This window comes from Gallus gallus, chromosome 1 (genome assembly GCF_016699485.2).
Source record: "Gallus gallus isolate bGalGal1 chromosome 1, bGalGal1.mat.broiler.GRCg7b, whole genome shotgun sequence".
Lineage (NCBI taxonomy): Eukaryota > Metazoa > Chordata > Aves > Galliformes > Phasianidae > Gallus > Gallus gallus.
This window is the reverse complement of record NC_052532.1, coordinates 16,657,091-16,675,961: the sequence shown is the minus strand read 5'-3', so window position 1 is coordinate 16,675,961 and position 18,871 is coordinate 16,657,091.

Here is an 18,871-nt window from a genome sequence, read left to right as displayed (position 1 = left end):
TTTAGTTTCCCCCTTGTTCTATCACTATCTACACTTGTAAAAAGTTGATTTCCCTCATGTTTATAAACTCCCTTTAAGTATTGGAAGCCACAATAAGATCTCCCCACAGCATTTCTTTTCCAGGCTGAACAAGACCAGTTCCTTCAGCCTATCTTCACAGGAGAAGTTCTCCAGCCCTTGGATCATCTTCATGGCCCTTCTGTGGACCCTCCTTAGAAGCTCCACATCTTTCTTGTGTAGAGGTCCCCAGACTTGCATGCAGTACACCATCTGGGACCTGACAAGGGCAGAGCTGAGGGGGACAATCACCTCCCTTGACCTGCTGGCTACCCCTCTTCTGATGGAACCCAAGGTACCAGTGGTCTTCCGTAATGCAAGCAAACACTGCTGCCTGATGTTAAGTTTTTCAATAATTAGGACTCCTAAGTCCTTCTCAGCAGGCTACTCTCAAGTTCTTCTCTCAATTTGTATACATACCTGGGATTACCTCAACCCGAGTGCAAAACCTTGAACTTTGCTTTGTTGAATAATATTAGGTTCATAAGGGCCCACCTTTTGAGTTTATCAAGGTGCCTCTGGATGACATTCCTTCCTTCTGCTGTACCAATTGCACTGCTCAGCTTGGTATCATCAGCAAACTTGCTGAGGGTGCACTCAATCCCTATCATCCACGTCATTTATAAATATATTAAATAGTACCTAAGATGTATCCATGGGAGACACTGCTCATTACTGGCCTCCAACTGAACATAGAGCCATTGGTCACAACCCCTCTAGCTGCAACTTCCAACCAATTCCTTATCTATTGAATATTCCACCCTTCAAATCCATCTCTTTCCAGATGAAAGAGATCCATCCTTCTATAGACAAGGATGTAGTGGGGGTCCATGTCAAAGGTCTGCAGAAGTCCAGGTAGGTGACATCACTTGACTTCCCTTTGTCCACAGATGTCATTGCTCCATCATAGAAGGCCATCAGATTGGTCAGGCATGCCTTCCCTTGGTGAGGCCATGAACACAGAATACACTAGTATTCAGCAATCCAGTAAAGTTTGTTTGTTTGTTTTTATTTTTGTTTGTGTTTGCTTTCCCTCTTGACAAATTAGAGAGATTATGCTGGGTAGTTGCTTAGACTAAATGGATGTTGTCAGCCCCACAGTTATCATTAAAGTTAATTAAAGTTACATTAATTAATAATTGGTTCAAAATCTATTATTGTTAATACCTGCTCTCAAACACATCAAGGATTTATCAGATACATCTAAAGTGATGTATGTGTTTTAAAGCAAGCCAAAGCATGTCAATATGTGCAATTCAGACTCTTCTATTATGAAATGGTACCTGTGCTCAGCCTTCTTGTATTCAGACTGAAAGGACCCATACTGTCCTGAGGATAATCTGAGCTTGTTCTAACTTGGAGTCCAAGCCACCATGCTTAAAGACATAAACGATGAAAATATGGACTTACACTCGGATGCCAAATTGACTCTGAGTTATTAACTCGCTTATAAATTGAGACAAAAATCTACTCTCAGATGAGATATAACAGCTCCTACTGAGTCAATACTATATTCAGCATCAGGAAGCAATTGAAGACGATGATAACAGAATTTACCAATCAGTTGTGAGCACATTAAGTTATTTGAAAATAAAGAAAGCTCTCTGTGTAAATATTGTCTGGCTCTTCCAGAATCTGTATTAGCTGCATCCTAGTATCTTAAGAAACATAAATATTAATTTATACATTCTTAGAGGATTTGTTTCTTTGTTCCGTAATGGAGGAATTTGTTTAAAATATTTAATTTTATCTGCAATCCATATTACTCTTAAAAATGATACACATTTATTTCTGCTACAGATTATACATTCATGAAGTATACAGACCAGAACAGATATTTGGCATATGTGAGAGTAATAGGTACTTTGTAAGTTCTTTGCAGCTCCATTTTCCTGAAGAAAGGAAAGTGCAACACATAGAGAAAACAATTGTTGGTGACAGAAAGCATAACGAAAACAGAAGCATCACACGTACAAAAGCAAACACCTATTACTGATGAAGCTATTGATAACATATAATATGAAAAGTGAGAACAAGTGTGAATGACTACAGGTGACTCAGATAGTTAAACTTGCCTCCACATAATCAGTTGATATATTGCCAGAAAATATACAGTGAAAGCCCCACTTTGGAAGAGTAACAGTAGGATCCAATGGCTATTTAAGGTAGACCAAAGTACAGCATATATCCCATCAAAGGCTCTAAAAAGGAACCTGTGTTTCACCATTCTCATAATTGAAGAGCACATCAAGCTCTTCTGGTAAACTAATTATGTCTGGTTGATATATTCTTGTTTTATGTATTTGACATAATTTTACATTACTAAAATTGTATTTTTATTTAAAATACCACAAAACTCATATTTGAAAATAACCTGGATTTACACTCCCTGATCACTGAAGAGGTGTCTTAGTTAGATATTGCCTCACTGGTCCAGTTTTCCTCCTACTCATGCATAGAATAGGCAGACAATATTGTAACAGTCTCAGAGCTGAATGTTGATAGAGGATCAGATGAATAATTTCTGGATAAATACAGTGAGCTTATACTGTAGCACAACATGTCTGCATATGTATATCAATAAAAAATATTCCTTGCATATCTTGAGGTATGTGTTAAGTACAAATAATAGCAATATGGACTGCAGGAAGCATGGAGTGGACCTACTCCCCTCCTACCCTCTATTTCCAGATGGCATCAGCAGAGCTGCTAGTGAATCCACTCTCAGATTCTGTAGGTGCCCTTCAGTAGGGAGCCAAGAACATGTCCTTTGCCTCAGCTGTTCTGCTCATCCTGAAGTTAAACATCAAGCAAATTCTGAAAAAAAAAAACAAAAAAAAAAACAAAAAAAAAAAAACCCACAATTTTTTTAATACAAACTTTCACTTTTTTATATAGAGCTGTTTCACCAGGGAGTTCTGGAAAGGAAAGCAATTCTCATTATAGTGTAAGGGAGCAGAAGCATATATTCAGCGACTCTCCTTCTACACCTCTTTGCATAGAGTAACTGTTCTACTCATAATCATTAAAACTTAGACTGGAAGGAGTCTCCATTTTGGGTCAGATCACAACTCTATGTGCTCTAGTGTTTCATTGCTGACAGGGGTCACTGCATCAGATACTTCGGAAAGAAAATTTGTAGGTGAAATGTTCAGACTCAGAACAGATCATCACTACTAATTCTGAATAGTTGTTGGGTAATTCTGACCACAACACCCCTGTCAATTCACAATATTCACATAAATCTGAACTGTAGGAAAGGCTTTTATCTGCACACAGAGATTTTTCTTTTCACTTTATGGAAATCTATACAAATTTGAGGTTATCAAACATGGATATCCTTTGTTGTTACTGGAAGGATTTCCTGGATTACATGTTAAAAGTTCACGGAAACTTTTGTCGAATAATGTCAATCCTGAAAACTTGTAGTGGTTGTGTTTCAGAACTTAGCCAATACTAGAAATATATGTGCAAGAAGTTCTTTACTGTTACAAAAAGTATGCAGACTCAATTTCATATGTCAGGCAATTTAATTCACAAAGTCAGTCCTCAGAAAGATACAAGAACAAATTACCAAGCAAATGGTCGGTAAGGACTGTGATTATACTAATATCAATATGAAATTAATTATTATTTGTCAAGGCCCAGTAAAACATGAAGTAATAGACATAAATTGGAGTATAGGAAACTCCAAATCTATATAAGAAAAATATATTTTACCATGAGAACGGTCAAACATTGCAACAGGAGCTCTGAAAGGCTGTGGAGTCTCCATCTTTAGGGATATGTAAAACTTGATAATAAAGAGCTCTGAGCAACTTTATCATGTTGAAGCAGGAGGCTGGATTAGATGACCTCTGGAGTTCTCCTCCAACCTACATGATTGTATGATTTAATTTTCTTTTTTGTTGTGTAACATGATAGGTTTTAATGGAAGAGAAAAGCCATAGAGATGGAATATTACAGCTTTAGAAAAGTTCTTGTTACGTCTGTAACCATCTGGGAAGTTAGAGTTTTGATTAAATTACTGAAGTGTTGAACTAGTAGAAATACTGAATTAAAGCATAGTCACCCATGGGTAGTAATCAGAGGAGAACATGTCAAGTCAAGGCAGTTAAGTGTGCATCATAAGTTTGGTAGTTTTCAGTACTATTCTGCAAGACTGCTATTCAAGGAAATATTCCAATTCTTCATTATCCATGCTATGTAACATAAGTGGTTAAACACAAAAATCCTAGGGCTCATAAAGGTTCTTGATCATAGAGCAGTCTTGGTGAAAAGCCTCCTTTGGTTCCTGCCAGCTTAAACATTTTTCAGCATGTGAGGAGTACATAAAAAGATATGGTGTAAAAACCACACATCCAAGTGCCATTTAAGTAGCCACTGTATGCTTCCACAGAGAGATAGATACCATCTTCCGTGTGTCAGATTCCAAATCTTTTACATGGGCACTGCTCTTAGCTATGTCCAAGGCACATCCTCAAAGGCATTTATCTGGATCTCCCTGTACAGAGGCTTGCATTGCTGCTACAGTTTTGGTGCTATAATACTACACAATTGTTTGCCGCATATCTATCCTGATAAACTCTGTTTAAGACATGATATGGAAAGTGGCAGAGGTATACTTGAATATGGCTTATTCCTCGATGTTATGTCTCCTGGAGAATGTCAGAATTCAATGCAAAGTAAAGCAGTACTTAAGATGTTCTAATTTCTTTTGGAAACCAGATGACACTCCTATGGGTAGCTGAGTGCATTTCCTAGTTCACTTCTATGTACCTTGCACTAAGAACTTCCTAAACAGACCTGAGAATAGGTGTTCATATATTTCTGCCACACTAAATAATACACTTTGTCATGCTTTTGCAATTGGCATCCCATGATGTGCCTCCTGTGGCTTTTAGCAACAAGTATCTCAAAGCACCTTGTTATCAACAAGAACCACATTAACATATAGGAGAGCAATTCAAAAGAAACCACATTTTCTGCATTTTTTGAAAAGCAGTTGTAATATATTCAACATACAATCACAATTTTATGTAGCCTCTCATAACCAGATTTTCCAGGTGTTGCAAAATCCCAGGAAAAAAAAAAAAAGGTAATGTCCGTAGATCACGTGTATTTTTTTCTTAATCATGACATTCAGCTCAGAATAGCAACATGACACACAGTAGCTCCAGTCTTTCAAGAACTAAGCAGAACAGTTCAACTGCATTCTGCTGTGAAATACACTGTTTTATCTGTATGTCTGCTGTCACATTTAGGCAGTTTTAGGAGTATGGCAGAGAGCAACTAGTAGATCAGTATGCACTGTTGGTAGGCTAAGAGACTGTGGGTGTGACAGAGGGGAGTCAGAGCCAGGTGCAGCCTGAAGCACATCGGGAGGCTGGGCAACCACACAAGGGGCAAGGAGAGGCAGCAGGCAATTTCCTGGAGACGTGAATGTTCTAAGCCTATTTACTGCTCTAAGTTCAGGAGATAAGAAAGCAACAGGAAGAAGAAGAGTACCAAACCACTAAGTTATTATTTCTAATCTAGGTGTTTCAATTATTCTAAAGTTAAGTATATATCTACTGCATCCAGGCCTTGGGCCCCCAACACAAGAAGGATGCAGAGCTGTTGAAGCGGATCCAGAGGAGGGCCACAGAAGTCATTAGAGGGTTGCACTTCTGCTAAGAGGAAAGGTTGAGGCAGCTGGGCTTGTTTAGCTTGGAGAAAAGAAAGCTCTGGGAAGACTTCACTGTGGCCTTCCAGTATTTGAGGGGAGCTTATAAAAGGAGGGGAGTTGACTTTTTACCCAGCCTGATAGAGATAGGACAAGGAGGAATCGTTTAAAACTAAAAGACGGGAGATTGAGGTTGCACGTTACGGGGAAATATTCTACTCAAAGAGCAGTGAGGCCCTGGCACAGCTGTCCAGAGAGGCTATGGATGCCCCATTCCTGGAGGTGCCCAAGGCCAGGTTGGATGTTGCCTTGGGCAGCTGGAGCTGGTGGGGGGAAACCAGCCCACGGCAGGAGTGTTGGAGGTCAATGATCTTTAAGGTCCTTTTCAACCTAAGTCATTCTGTGATTCTATGATATGATTCTATATACATATGATACTATATTTAAACAAAAATAGACTTTTTGAGTTAAAATGTCTTTTAAAATAAAATAAAAAGTATTTTGTGTTGTAGGGCTTATGGGATCTACAAGTTCTAGGCAGATGCATCTCAAATTTCTGCCTGACTCATGGTCCTGTCACGATCACAGATAAATTAATCTGATGAGATGGGAAATACTGTTGCTTCCAAGAAATAAATGTATAATAAAAGTACCATCATCAATTAACTTCACTATCTTCTTGCTTTGAACAAGATTTAATATTTTCATGAAAAATGGAAAGACTGGAAGAACTCTTCACATCAGGTTGTAAATCCCTTACCTTGATGAAAACATTAGCTTAAGGCTGTATTTTTAAAGATTATTTTGCCCAATTTTCTAAATGATACCAATAAATAATTTAGAGATGAATCTAAATTCAGAACACTAGAAGATTTCACACTTTGCTGTTTTCCAGTGCTAAATTACTTTCATCCTCTTTCACCAGTTCTGACATCCCCTCATCTTCCTGTTTCAGGCAATCACTTTACCTTGCACTCTGCCTTTTTCCTTGTCAAGGATTCAAGAGGTCCCTCCAACTTTTGCATTCCATTCTCTGAGGGCTCTCTAAATGCCTGACTGCTATTCTTTCTTTTTTTTTTTTTCTTTTTCTTTCTTTCTTTCTTTCTTTCTTTCTTTCTTTCTTTCTTTCTTTCTTTCTTTCTTTCTTTCTTTCTTTCTTTCTTTCTTTCTTTCTTTCTCTTTCTCTCTTTCTCTCTTTCTTTCTTTCTTTCTTTCTTTCTTTCTTTCTTTCTCTTTCTCTCTTTCTCCCTTTCTCTCTTTCTTTCTTTCTCTTTCTCTCTTTCTCTCTCTCTTTCTTTCTTTCTTTCTTTCTTTCTTTCTTTCTTTCTTTCTTTCTTTCTTTCTTTTATGTTCCTCATTTAATTTGTTAAGGGCCTTATTTTTGAAGTTATGGCTGTATTAAAACATATATATATATCAGTCTTCTTTTCTCTCCTCTTTTATTTTCATGGTTATATGTCTTATTTTCATATTGTTACCTAAGTCTATGTCGATGCTTCTAAATTCACAATGGTTCTCAAATCAGCTCAGTGAAGCAGTCAAATTACTTATTACAGACAAAAAAAAAAGTCATTATATTGCCAGATCTCTCAACAATATACTGTGTTGGCTAAAGCACATGTAGATATTTACCAGATGAGAATAAAATAGTACTTATGTGTCTCCACTGAATTGAAAATTAAAAAATTTATTTCATTTTATTTCAATTTTTCTGTTAAAGTCTGTTTTCCCCTTTTCTCTGCCTTCTGTTTGCAGTTTTTTGACAAAACTTCAGATCCCACTATGCCTACTGCTATAGGAAAATTCCTGTTGGAGGAAACTCTCCTTTATGGTTTCATGTTCTCTTTACACCTCTGATTCCATAGCCTGAAGCCCTACGAGGCTGCTGTCACTGGCCTTGAGCACAAGAGGACAGACAACAAAGGCAAATGAGAGTTTCTATGGCCCACCAGTTCTACAGGGAGCAGTGTCTCATGAAATACAAGATCATAAAATCATAAAATCATAAAATAGCTTGGGTTGGGAAGGACCTTAAAGCCCATCCAGTTCCAATTACCTCCCTCGCCTTGGTGGCCACCCCTCTTTTGATGCAGCCCAGGATACTGTTGGCCTTCCAGGCTTCAAGTACGCACTGCTGGCTCACATCAAGCTTTTTGTCCACCAGAATCTCCAATTCTTTTCCTCATGGCTGCTTTCAGTGAGTTCTTCTCCCAGTTTGTAGACATATTTGGGATTGCCATGACTCAAGTGCAACAACTTGCCTTTGACCTTGTTGAATCTCATTATCTTCACATGGGCTCACTTTTCAAGCTTGTTCAGATCCCTCTGGATGGCATCCCTTCCATCTTTTGCATTAGCTGCAGCACTCAGCTTATATGCACATAACTGAAAGCCACTGCTGTTATATTATCATGTTGAAATGTTGAAACAAAAAAGTTGCTTTTCATTATATGACACAATATTTTACATGCAGAGGTGTATTTAATTGTACTCAAATGACTGTCTGAAATGTGAGATTTTTTTATTACTATTATCTGCCTGTATATTACGGTACATTTTCACTGTTCTAATTTTTTGTGTGTGTGTGTTAATTTTAACCTTCCTTGATTTACATACACTTTAACTTTCACTTTAAGAAGTAGTCTGAACATCTTAACAAACTTCTTTCCTAATTTATAATGGCATTACATAATTGAGTAAATTATGAAGAACTTATTCACTTTCCTGGCAGAATTTCACCCAATCAATGCAATTAGCATCTAATATTTTGCAAATGGAGTTGACCTCCTGTAACCTGGCCATTTGCTGATCATGCAGTATTGTTTCTTTCATCTTCATCTAATTTCCAATTTCTATATGCAGGCTTGTTATCCTGTCTTCCTTTTCTCTCTACTGCTCTGAAACTATTTGATCAGTCTGCTGTTCTGTGGCCCATTTCTTGAATAACTTTTTTAATATAAACTTTTTTTTTTTTTCACTGAGAGGCTCAGCCTTATTTAGCAGTGTGGTTCCTCCTCTGAGGCTGAACACTCATTGATGCTTTTGCTTTGTCTGAGATGCAGTTTTAAAGCCATTCTGTCAGCTTTCACTTTGCAGTGGACTGATTTGATCCAGAAGTTAATTACATTGACAGTAACCTGTTTTAACAAGCCTAAAATATCAATAAATCATTTCGTTAGTGGCTGCACTTTTTCTGTTTCTTTATTGATATACTGCACCTGAAGTGATAAGTGGGTTGAAAAAATCTTGCTTTCGTCTGGTTTACTCTGCATTCTCAATCGTATCCTTCTACAGAAAATAATGTTCATTTTGATATAGAGGAACATACAAAAAATATTTTCTCCAGATCACTCCAGCTTTGCTGTTCTTCCCTCTTCTGAAATATGCAGCTTTAGGAAGACATTGCAATTTTCTATTGCTATGTAGTCTGACCTGAAAATAACTCTGAAGATACAATCATTTTATTTTTCCCCTTTCTCTTTCTGTTAGCCCAAAATTTGTCTCTTCATACATCTAATGAACATGTACTAAGTACATTCATATAGTATCAGCTTATTTTAATACCAATCCAGAGCAAAAGTGCTATCTATCTACTGTCTTTGCATTGAGTAGCATTATCACGAAGAAATTAGCTTTTGCAGTGCACCTCTCTATTTGAATCCACACATCAATGTACTATATCAGCATCACGTCAGTAAATCTGCAGTACCTCTAGGTAAAATTTACTGTGGACTTTTAATTATTCTTTAGTGACTTCTTTTCACTAAAATCATAGGAAATTGAGACAATTTGATTGAGACAATTGAGACAAACCAATGTAAATTACTGTCAAGCAAAGATTTTATTCTTGTTTATAAGGATCGGTAAATTTTTACAACCACCAAAAAAGAAAAAAAAGTTATGTAGTATGAATCAACTGCTGGACATGAAAAAAACAGCTGTGGGATACATGGAGATTTCTGCATACCTCAATGTAAGAGCAGTCTCTGGATTTGTTTTTTTTTAATAAAGATAAAAAATTGGAATTTATAAATTGGTTTAAGTTAGTAAAGTACAGGTTATATGCAGTGGAAGTGTTATCATCAATGACAGATTTTGAAAGAGGTAATGCACTAAAGTTCCACTTAACATTGTTTCCATTGGAAGAATATTTTGTAAGGCTTTTTTTTGTATGAAGTGGCAGAGAGAAAGTAAAATAAATGTTATGGTTGTAGCTATTATCAATATACATACCTATAGCACATCAGTTCTTTTTTGTGACTGTATGAACATGAGTCTGTGTGTATCTACAGAAAAAGAAAACAGAAAAAAAAGAAACATAGCCACAAACTAGTGAGGACTCGATTTGTGTTCACTAGTAAGCTTGCTGAATGTTCAAATGCTAATCAAAACCAACTCATTTCCATGCCTCTTACATATCTTGTGACCGAATCATTCTTTTAAGATGGTTTACTACTGAGGACAAAACTGCAAAGATGTGGTCACCAGAGATCATTTCTTACCTACAGTAAGAATGGAAGAACATAATTTCCACCTCATAGATTCTAACAATCTATGTGGTTACCATCTTTTAATACATAATGAATAGATTTGAGTCTAGTGGCAAGAAGGGGGAATAATACCATATCTAACAAGTACAAATTTTTCAACATGCAAGCAGGGGCATGTAATACGTTCAGTCAAAGGCCATTTTTAGTGCAGCTTGCGTACTGATTACAAAAGATCATATTAAACTGCTTGAATTTAAGGTATGATAACCTTTAAAAGAAAACTGTATCTATTTTCTAAGCACAGCAGACAGAAAGTTCAAATGATAAGAATCACTTGTCAAAATGAATAAAGCAGGTCCATATCTAACATTAGTTTTTGCTCTACATCTAGCATTTCAAATTGTAGATTCTGCCTTAGCTGAAGCAGTAATATTATTTGTGCTGAGTAATCCGTGTGCAAAGTGAACCATAAACATTCAGCCATTTCATAAAAGGCTAAGGAAAAGAGAAATAGAAAAGAGAAATGGAAAAGAGAAATAGAAAAGAGAAATAGAGTGAGTAAGGCCAAAACATTCAGCAAGGTTCAAACAGAGGCTTCTCCCTTGGCTTCACTGGTGTGCAGTTCATTAATACCCTACATTAGACACTTAAAAGTTAAATACCTTGATTAAGGGTCTGTGTTCACCATGAAATTGATGGAAAGTTTTAAGATATTGCAGAAAGCAACTTGCCCTAGGCATCTAAGATTGGGTGGAATGGTAAGCTCTCTCCATAGACAGCAAAGAGAATGAAGACATCTAGCATAATCCTACACTGGATGCCTCATTACAATCATATTTTTCTCAATTTAAGTATAACAATAGAACACAGGAAGAATGAGGAAAGGAAAAATAAAGCACAAGTAAAATTTTCTGATAAACATTTCAGGGTCATTAAAATGTAATGGTGGTGTTATTTTCAGAGAAGACTCTGCCATCACACTTTTCTAAGCTAATTTTACCTTTGTGGGGAAATTCCACATGAGCATGGAATTCAACAGTTAGGTGGAGACTGTTCCGAATGACTGAAAATGGTTCTGCTGAGAAGCTGTCCAGATTGATGGAAGTAAACAGAGGTGAAGATACAGAAGAAATACATTAGTCTGCAGCACAACTGGGATTAGCTCAGAATATTATGGTTCATTCAGATTAATGCAGTGTTTTAAAGTCTTTTTACTCCTACACTCGGGTTTATGGCTACCGGTAAGATTAAATGATATTTTCGTTATCCAGCTACTCTCTTCATAACTGGTGATAGGCTGGCTCTCCTGTAGATAAATGTTTCTAAGTCTAATCACAAGTACTGGGAAAGCATTCTCAAAGCACAGAGGATAGAGACTGCAGGCCACTGAAACACCAGGGTGTTCACTTATGTGCGAGGCATGCCTTCCAGGCATGAGACTTTATGCCTGGGAGTACAAACTCAAAGATTGAATTGAACAGTGTGCATTAAGACATACTGGTGATTGTTGTGTAGTAACAATAGATTTTAACAGAATAATAATAGAAAAAGTAGGTCTTATAGAAAAAAGTCTGAAAGTAGAATTTATTCCACTGACAAGAAAATGGTTTAGCAATTTATGGACCAGCGTCCTTCCTTGCCTTGCCTCACTGGAACAGATAGTGGCATAGTACTTATCCTGCAATCAGGCAGGACTTGCATCATCATTTTTTAAGCAAAAGGTTAGGTCACTACATGTCAAGAATTTTAAAGCACAGCAGTAGCTCAACCATGCACCCAAGTAAATGAATGGAAGTGGATGAACTAAAAATCATATCCTTTCTGTTTGTATAGATATTTATGTGGGATAAAAAGAACATGCTGATTTATTCATCGAAGCCCCTCATCTAATTCACAAAATACTCATATTCTTATAAAGAAGTTGCTGTTGGAAGGGAAGTAAGGTGAGACTTCCCAGATTCATTTCCTCTCTGCATTCTTCTACATCACTTACTTTAGTTATGAATTCATCTCTTGTATTTTACAACAGTAATCACTGATACACTCTGAGAAGATATCAGTCAGCCTGATTTAAGCACCTAAAATTAGGCAGACAGGATCTCCCTCTAGAGGCCTTCAAAAATACCTACTTCTAACCATTTTCTTAAGAGAAACTGTATTAAATTCTTTTTACTCCTAGAAAAATTAGGTATGAAAAAGGTATCTATGTGATGGAGATTAGATATCACTCTGGGATATGAGCAAAATTACTTCTCTTTTTTTTTTTTTTTTTTTTTTTTAATTATATCAATTTATTAAATGCAGTATTTTAAAACCCTTGACCACATGGCATAGCTGCCGGACCATTGATTATGCCAGCTGCACACTAATTATAATGAAAAACGCACAGATACATTGTCTCTTCTTTCCCACTATTTTCTACACAGCTCTGTAGATGTCTGCAGGAGTCTGCTTAAGGAATGCTCAATCAAGGCAATGATAAATGAGAAAACTGCAGCCAGAGGCTCACATCACCACTGAGGTGAGAAGGAACCTCTAGAGATCTGGGCCCCTAGATCTACCCCTGAGGTACACTGCTGCTGATTGGCCTCCAGCTGACAGTCATGCTGCTGATCACCATCATTTGAGCCTGGCAATTTACAGAGTTTTCAGTTCACCTCACTTTTCTGTTTCACCCGTTTGAGGATGTCATGAGAGACACAGTCAGAAGCCTTGCTAAAATCATGATATACGATATTGACTGTTCTCTCTTTCACTGCCAATTCAGTCATTTCATTGCATACAGCTAGGACAATTGACTTGGGTGGACTGAACAATGGAATAGGCTTCCCAAACTGTTTGTGCAATGTCAACACTTGGAGATATTCAAAATCCACATGGATATGGTCCTGTATAACTTTCTCTAGATTACTCTCTTTTGAGCAGGGCAGTTGCACTACATGACTTACAGAGGTGCTTCCCAAAATCACCCCTTCTGTGTTTCTGTTATTTTGAATTCCTCCTGGCTCACCTAATTCCACTTTTATCTCTTGTATCTGTTATTTTATTACTGAATTTAATCAGGGGTTCCTTGTTCTTCCAACCAGGCCTGCTACTACCTTGCTTGAATGGGACAGATCATAGTATCATAGAATCATAGAATGGCCTGGGTTGAAAAGGACCACAATGGTCATCTAGTTTCAACCCCCCTGCTATGTACAGGGGCGCCAGCCACCAGACCAGGCTGCCCAGAGCTACATCCAGCCTGGCCTTGAATGCATCCAGGGATGGGGCATCCATCCTTGGGCAACCTGTTCCAGTCTGCCACCACCCTCTGTGTGAAAAACTTCCTCCTAATATCTAACCTAAACCTCCCCTGTCTCAGTTGTAAACCATTCCCCTTTGTCCTATCACTATCCACCCTCATAAACAGCTGTTCCCCTCCCTGTTTACATCCCTTCAAGTACTGGAATGTCACAAAGAGGTCTCCCCAGAGCCTTCTCTTCTCCAAGCTAAACAAGCCCAGTTCCCTCACCCTTTCCTCATAGGAGAGGTGCTCCAGCCCTCTGATCATCTTAGTGGCCCTCCTCTGGACCTACTCCAAGAGCTCCACATCCTTCCTGTACTGGGGGCCCCAGGCCTGGAAGCTATACTCCGGATGGGGCCTCACAAGAGCTGAGTAGAGGGGGACAATTACCTCTCTCTCCCTGCTGGCCACCCCATTTTTAATGCAGTCAAGAACACAGTTGGCCTTGCAGGCTGCAAGCACACACTGCTGCCTCATGTCCAGCTTCTTGTCCACCAGGACCCCCAAGTCCTTCTCTGCAGGGCTGCTCTCAAGGAGATCTTACCCCCAGTTTGTAGCGTTTTGGGAATGCCTCAACCCAAGTGCAGCACCCTGCACTTGGTCTTATTCTTGAGATTATCAGACATGATGTTTGAAAACCAACAAGTTCTCTCAGGCACCTCATCTCTCCAGGGTGATTTCTCACAGGATTTTTTGCAAACAGACTCCTAAGCAGGTCAAAATCTGCTCTCCTGAAGTCCAAGCTTATGATCCTGCCCGTTGCCTTGCTCCCTCCTCTTAATGAACTCCAGCACCTCATGGGCATTGCAGACAGCAGCCAATAAGTTCAACCAGTTCTTTCTTGTTTGTAAGGTCTGGGTCCAGAAGAACATGTCCTTCAATCAACAACACTGTCATCTGTATCGCGAGTTTATCACATCACTGCACTCCAGAATACTCCTGAATTGCTTGTGACCTTCCTGCAGATCTTTGATACTTTATGGTAAATTTTCTACAAAACTGCTAACAGTATTTGGGTCTGCAGCATTTTTTATAAGATTGTGTACCTTCGTAATATGGAGTGTATTGCTTTTTTATAGCCACTATTTCACACAGTGCTAGTTATCTTATATATTACGGTTGTGTTGCTTTAGTAGTCCTTCTGTCTTTTGTGTAGTTTCTTTTTGCTTGTCTTTATAGCTCTGTTTCACTAATTTTTGTTTTGTTTTGTTTTTTTTCTGAAAGACATGTAAACTACTTTGATTTAAAATCATATTCTCTCACAAGCTACTTGAACAGTCCAAAATACGTAAAACGACCACCTTTCACATCTTAATCATGAATCAGATTTGTATTAAACATAATTGATAGTTATTCCTTTAATTTTTGTTTTCAAAAAGACAATGACCTCAAATGGGTAAATTTACCTGCTGTTTAAGCTAAAACGAATATGATTTCACCTTCACGGTATATTTAATCAAGGAATTAAGTACTGGGAATTTTTTCAGACTTTGAGATATCTAAGCAAATATGCTAAGAAATAAATTAAATAAAAACAAGTCCTGAGGATCAAGATGAAAAGCTATCAGTCTCTTTCAGACGTGGTCTTTTCCTTACCAAAAGAGCTTAAATAATGAAATATGGACAAATGTAAATAGGCAGTTGAATGCAAATGTCCTTAAGAGTAGAAGAGAATGTAACGTTCTCTGCAGGCTGAGATTAATGCTTTAGATGAGCCCCCCTGACTTGAAGTTTAAAGTGAGATGCTCCTGAGAATAAGGATACATCATATGGTCTTTTATGGTAAAGTCCATAAAGGACCCTTTTTACCCCATCTGGGGACCTTTCTAAAGTCATTCAATTGTGGAAAAATATGAAATGCTTCTTAAAATAATTTGTACATATCTTAACATTAGGCATGATAATTATTTTTTAACATTCTCTACAAGACAGGAGAACAGCTAACAATGCTGAGAATTAAGGTAACATGCTCATCGTTTCATAACATCTCACTTAGTCACACTTTTCTTCCTGCTAAATATTGTTTCCACAGGCATATGTAAAGCAGTTTTACTGAACTCGACTTTTCAATGACTTTTTTAGTGAATTTATGAGCTGGAGATGCTTGATTGTAATGGAAGTTTAAATCATGGAATAGAAAAGAGAAACCATTGTTTAAACTGGAAGGAACTGATGTGAAGAATCTCAAAGTGTTTCTTGGATCATCAGGAAGTTTCAGTTTTACAGTTAATGAGAATGTCTTCACAAGTGCTAGTTTTCTTTGTATGTAATCCTGTTTGGAAGTGCTGTTATTCATTCAGGACTTTGCAGATTTTCTGGGAGAAAACTGTAGGGAAAATAGCAGAAAGAACTGGGAGGATTCACCCCTCACAGCTTTCTGATCAGGCTAGATGCATGAGGTGGAGCTGAGAACTGGACAGATGAGACGAGCTGCCCTCAGGGATGTATTGACAACATTTCATGACCTCTTCTGCTTTTGATATACTTTATAAATGAAATAAATAAATAAATAAAATATACGCTGAACACCTGCTCCTCATCCTTGTCTTGTACAGACATTTTTAACTCCTGTATCTCAGACATACAGCACAAATGTGGCATTAAGGCTATGCTTTCAGCAGCAGAGAGGATATGGAAAATTTCCCCAAAAGATTCTGAAATCAGAAAGTCTCTCTGCTCGAGAAATGTGAATTTTAGATATGACAACACCAGTTCTCTGACCTAGAATTGAAATAAAAAAAAGTTTCCTTGTAATCATACAAGCACAGCAAAGTAAAATTGAGGTTCTTGCCTTCCTTAACACCAGGAAGCCAAACTTCAAGTGTACCAGAGATTTACAACCCTTACACACATAAGTTATCAGACTAACTCCTGAGCAAGAGCAGTGGGTTTTAGAATACTAATAGGAAACTTGACCTTGACTGCTACCTGTTATGACTGAGGATAAAGGAAAAGAACTGATGAAAATTGTAACGACATGTGACTGTTGCAGTTTGTAGTTAGAAGTGATTTTAATGGCAAAGCATTACTTCTTGCAAATGAGTAATAACTAAAATTATCCTTACACTGTTTATAAAACACAACATGAAGAAGTGATATTTGTTTTGCAGTGATCTGAATTGGACCATATTTAATGCCTTAGGGTGAAATTCATCTGATATAGTGTTAGACATTTGTAGTATACATTCATCTGCGCTATCACTCTAAGATTTTTAAACCATATGAGCACTATTTCTATTGATGATTGTATATAGCTATTATATAGCTATCTTCAATGTAGATTCCTACATTTGGTTAGAGGTATCAGTTCAGATTGTGACAAGCTAATCAGCAATAACTGCAACAAAGCAATCTTTTGCAACACCAAAGCGAATTGTTAGGTGTCTGCTGAACACCACGAATATCCACTTATAGGCTTTCCCCTTAACTACCAGATGCATAGTAGTCCAACCAACTAGGATGTGATTAGGTACTTTGAAACTAGGACCTCTGCTGTATTTTGTTTTTCATGCAGCAGTTTATCACTAGCATTTATTTTCTTGAAATGTATAGAAATTAAATTATGTTAGCATATTCTGTGATTATCCAGAATGTCTTATAGCACTTGTTTTGGTTGAAAGATAAAGAGCTATAATTTTTTAATATAAGATATATTCTTGTAGAAGGGCTATTTGACCTTCTTGCGGAACTGACTGAGTGAATGTATAATCTATTCACTTCATGAAAAATCATCTTCACAAGTGATGTGGCACATCCTGCTGACCCCGAATCTTGTGACTATGCTGAAACCTTTAAACAGAGGACTGAGTAAAGCTACTTGAGAGACAATGACTTTATATGAATCACCAGGTTGTCTGGTAGATTTTTAGCTACCATGTTTCAGGCTATCTAGAAATTTATTCAGTGGACTTTTGTTGTGTTAACCACCAAGTGATTAATTACACCTACACACCCACACTGACATGTTCTGTATTAAGCCCACAACAACAAAGGCATGTGCTTCAAAGTTAACCAAGATTACTGTTATAATATCCTTTCAAATACAACAGAATTGCCACCTTTTATCCGTTTGGCCTCTCCCACTCAGAATATACAGCATACTGCTTTAAAATAGTTACTTTGGAGATGTATAACCCTAAGTATGATCATTTGAGTCTTACTGTAATTGGTTTTTGAGGTTCAGAAATGTGCCACATGCATTTACTCGTGACAGAAATGTGGTATCAAAAATATGAATTCCTTTGGAACGGTATGAGAATATTAAATAGAAATTTAAATCAAATTTTCTATTGTGATTTAATATACTTATTCTCTCTTTTTTTCACAAAAGGGATGGATTAACTCAGGAGAACCTATGGAGACAAAACATAATCTTTTGCTAAAGATTTGCCTTGCAGTGCACAATTTCTAAAACTGCTAAACTGCTTTTGAGATTTGGAAAAATCTAAAGAGGACTAGTTGGCAGAAACATTAATAATTGTATAAATCCCATTCTTACTTACATGGTTGTCAGGAATTGGACAGAAACTCTTACAGACTTGTCAAAACTGGGTAGTTCTCTGGCAGTAATCTGTCAGACTGCAAAGCTAGAACAGCTCTCTCAAGTATTCTGGAAGATTAGCTATCAGCCTTGAATCTTGTCTTTAACAAAAGCAGCAGTACTGCTTCATTCTAAAAATCTTGTTTTATGAAGAAAGGTGGTGTCATCCTACTGAAATAAGGCTGGACGAACAGAAGATATCGATAAAAGCAAAGATACTGTAATATAATCATGTTAAATCGGGATATAGTATAAATTGTCATTGAGGCCATTCTACCTAGGTTTTAGCTGTAAAAGATGATCTTCAGCGCTCTTGTGTTCTCTATATGTAATGACATAGCTTAAAATCAGTTCTGATATCATTTGAACAAGGAATATAGCTACCAATCCTAACTGTATAGACCCAAGTAGCATTTTTATATCCTTTCAGATTATGTGGAAGAGTTCCCACCAATACAAAACAAGTAGTTATAGTAGTCATGAATAAATACACAGTTAAATGAAAGGTTTACATCCATTGTGTTGGGATAGCTTTCGAACTGAAATAGTGTGGATACAAAATAAAAAGCATGAAAATGAAATGTGCTGACTTTAGGAAAAAGCGATTGTATAACACTTCACAAGATAAAATTACTTGAAATAGATTAATTGATGCAGCCAATCCATTCCATGCAGAGCACGTGCTGTCTTGTATGCTGCTCAACTGAAAGGTTTATACATGCCCATTTTCCATATGCTGGCATTGTCTTTGTTAACAGAGACTCATAGGCTAAGAGAGTATCTATGTGTACATATATGTATATGTATATACATATACGTATATATATATATGT